Source organism: Rhagoletis pomonella, unplaced genomic scaffold (genome assembly GCF_013731165.1).
Source record: "Rhagoletis pomonella isolate Grant_MI unplaced genomic scaffold, Rhpom_1.0 Rhpom_scaffold_00002, whole genome shotgun sequence".
Lineage (NCBI taxonomy): Eukaryota > Metazoa > Arthropoda > Insecta > Diptera > Tephritidae > Rhagoletis > Rhagoletis pomonella.
This window is the reverse complement of record NW_023458556.1, coordinates 77,973,623-77,976,957: the sequence shown is the minus strand read 5'-3', so window position 1 is coordinate 77,976,957 and position 3,335 is coordinate 77,973,623. Positions and strand designations below refer to the sequence as shown.

Sequence of the window (3,335 nt, the reverse complement as noted above, 5' to 3'; positions counted from 1 at the left end):
TCTACAAACAGTTAACTTAATGGGCTTGTAATGTCTAGAAGGCCTAGAAGGAATACAAAACGTGATCTGGTTCAGTAGAAAGGGACTATTGACCATCCCGTTCAAGATCTTAATCATGAACAAAACCCCGAGCATCTATCTACGGCTGTGCAGCGTTGGCAAATTTATGAGCTTCAAGCGGCTTTTGTACGGTGGGAGATTTAATGTCGAATCCCAAGGCAAATTATTTAATGCGAATAATAAGAATTGTTTCTGTACCGACTCGAGTCTGTCAGAGTGCGTTTGATATCTAGGGTTCCATACGACGGACCCGTATTCTAAGATCGGCCTGACTAGGGAGGCGAAGAGAGCTTTAGTAACATAAGGATCTCTGAATTCTTTAGCCCAACGTTTGATGAAAGCCAAGACGCCCTTGGCTCTATTAACACAAGAGTTTACATGGGACTTGAATTCAAGCTTAGAGTCCATGGTTACGCCTAGATCGATGAAATTAGTTACCTGATCAACACTATGTTCACAAATGCGGTAGCTACAGTATATTTTGCTTTGCTGCCTTTATGCTTAAGTGCACATTTAAGATACCTATTTTTAACATTTATAAGGAAACTCCTCCGATAGATGCATTCAACATACCTGCACATTGGCGATACCTGCCTTAAAAATTGTGCTACTATTATTAACTATCAAAGAAAGTATTAGGTTTACCTGCACTGGCCCTACAATTACCTAATTTTACACGCTTTTATTTATTTTGCTCATCTCGCAGAACAACGAAAATGGCTATCAATTAATGTAGTTATATAGATAATTAGATACCATTCGGTAAAAATTTCGCTTGCAGTAATTTCCACGTGGTAAGTGCTCCTCCATTATTTGGTTTCATAGGCATTCGGATACCTTCCTCATTGAAGTAGTAAAGAAAATTCGCTTAAGTGCTTTTTACGTTGTACTAATTAAATTTTATTTTTTTACCACGTTTTTATAAACTCGCTTTCTTTTTTGTTTCATTTTAGTTTGCACAAATTTACATACGTACATATGTATAAGCACACATTTAGTTTGCTCGATTTGTAAACAAAGCTTCTCTGCAGTGAAAAATATACTATTGTGAACAACCTAAACGAGCGAAATTCACAATAGCGCTATTCTTCATCGAATGAGCGCCATAATACCAAATGAAAATTCGTTCGCTCAGCACTTTCGACCACAGTCGAAAATCGAATGCAACTCATAATAGGGGCCTTTGACTTTATGTAAAGCCATTCGTAACAACCAAGAATATCATTGTTTTATTTTAATACTGAGTCAACATTAACATCCAGATTGCAATGAATATTGAGAAAAGCTAGCCCATTGCGTGTTCGTTCTCTGCCCATGTCTGCACATTAGACAGCGCCTTAGTTGTATGGAGAACATTTTTTGTTAAGGTAAAAAGCAAGGCACCCCCTAGAAATGTTCCTTTGGTCATAAAAACGTGCCCTGCGAAATATTTAAAAATTCGGACAACAGAAAGACGTGCCTCGAATTGTCCTAAAGTTCAACATTTTCATGCAATTTTTTACTTCTATTTGACACATAGAGCATGTCTCGCCCCTAAATGTCATACCGGAACATTCCGCCATCTTGGATTTTGAGTTTTTTGAGTTTTTGCGATTTGCAAGCTTATTTTGCATTTTTCGTAAAAAACATAGAGAGCGTTGTAGGACAAAGTTGCAAAATAAGGCGCAGTCTACTGCACATGCATGATGATATTCATTGAATTATTTTGCAAAACTATAACTAAATGGGGAGCGAAGGGTGTTATAGGCCACATAAGGAAAAATTTCTGTAGAAAACACGGAAATCTCAATTTTTGCTCATTTTTTAATGGATAACACAGCCCAAAAAATGTATAAAAAAAGTTTGGTACGGCAAATGTTAAAGCTGATTTTAATAGATTTAGATAGAGTGTCAAAAAATCGCGGTTTTTGCAATATTGTAGAAGCTCTAGCAAAGGAACAAAACGTGACAGAACTTTCGTGGCTTGAATTGAAGCTAGATCTCTCGACTACTATCTCTGAAAAGAGATCTTAAATTTGTATTTATTGATTTATTTGGTCTACAGAAAAATATTTTCTTACAGACAAATGAGAATAGAACATTTAGGTACATAGTAATTCATAATAATAATAATAATAATAATAATAACAACATAAAATAGCAGGTTTGGTAGCTGGCGAGGCCAAGTCTTCAGTCTACTTTTGTGTGCGGCGGGCGAAAAGACCTAGTTTCCGCTCCGTGCTGCTACAGGCTGTTGATCAAGGTCGGTAAGGCCGGGTTTCCGATCCATGTTCCCGAAGACATTACTTTAAATGTGTGGCAGGCGGAAAGCTCTAGTTTCCGCTCCGCACTGTGGATAGGGTGGCCAGATGCGCTGATTTAATCAGTACATGTGCTGATTTTTTTCTATTGTACTGATTTTTAAGAGCCCGAAATCAGTACGCAAAATCTACTGATTTTTTGAGTTTGTACTGATTACATTTAATAAATACTTTTTTAAATTGGTGTAATTGACATTTGCTTGAGGTTTACATGTTCAAAACAATGGTTTTTGACAACTCATACGTGTGACAGATTGAAACCATTATTAAAAAGGTGTCAGCTTGCAATTGTTTCGTTTCCTAGGATTTCGCAAAATAAGAAACTGTTTGGATTCAACCCAACCCAACTTCACGATTTGCAGGTTTTACGGGATTTACAGGAAAAGCTGCTTTCGCCATTAATAAATCTTATGAAAGGTGGTGGTGAGTTAATCATATATTAAGTACACTGAGAAAATGACAATAAGAGATAATGTTTTGATTATAATTAAACATCCACTGAGAAATCGGCTGTCAGTATGTCAAACTTAAGACGACTACTCCTACGGTGCAATGTAAGTTCTAAAAATTTGGAAAAGGTGCAAACTGAATGTTGTATTTTATAAGCACACCAACTAAATATGTTTTAAATTTGTAGCTTAAAATATGAAAACAGATTCTGACTCGAGCTCGTCTTCTACTTAATTTTCTCAATTTTTATAAATTTCCTAGAAAGTTTGAGACTTCAACTCACTTGTCTTTTGTTATAGAATTAACTATATTTTTATAAAAATATTAAATTAAGTAAGGAAAGAAAAAAATTTCAAAACCTGTCAATACATTTTACTACTATTTTCGTGAGCACAGCTGTACAAAAACATACGTAATACCTTTGATTTGTTTTAAAGTAATGAATTTTTATATTGATAATACTATATGTATTTAAAAGTCTATTCGTTATTTTTTGTTAAATTAATGGGCTGTTATTTGGTTGTT

At 35.2% G+C, this 3,335-nt stretch overlaps 1 protein-coding gene across 1 annotated transcript in view; it reads right to left on the bottom strand.

The window, feature by feature from the left end:
- LOC118734095 (pituitary homeobox 2) overlaps nt 1-3,335 on the bottom strand; it is a 224,790-nt gene that overhangs the window by 52,232 nt on the left and 169,223 nt on the right. The window lies entirely within an intron of this gene.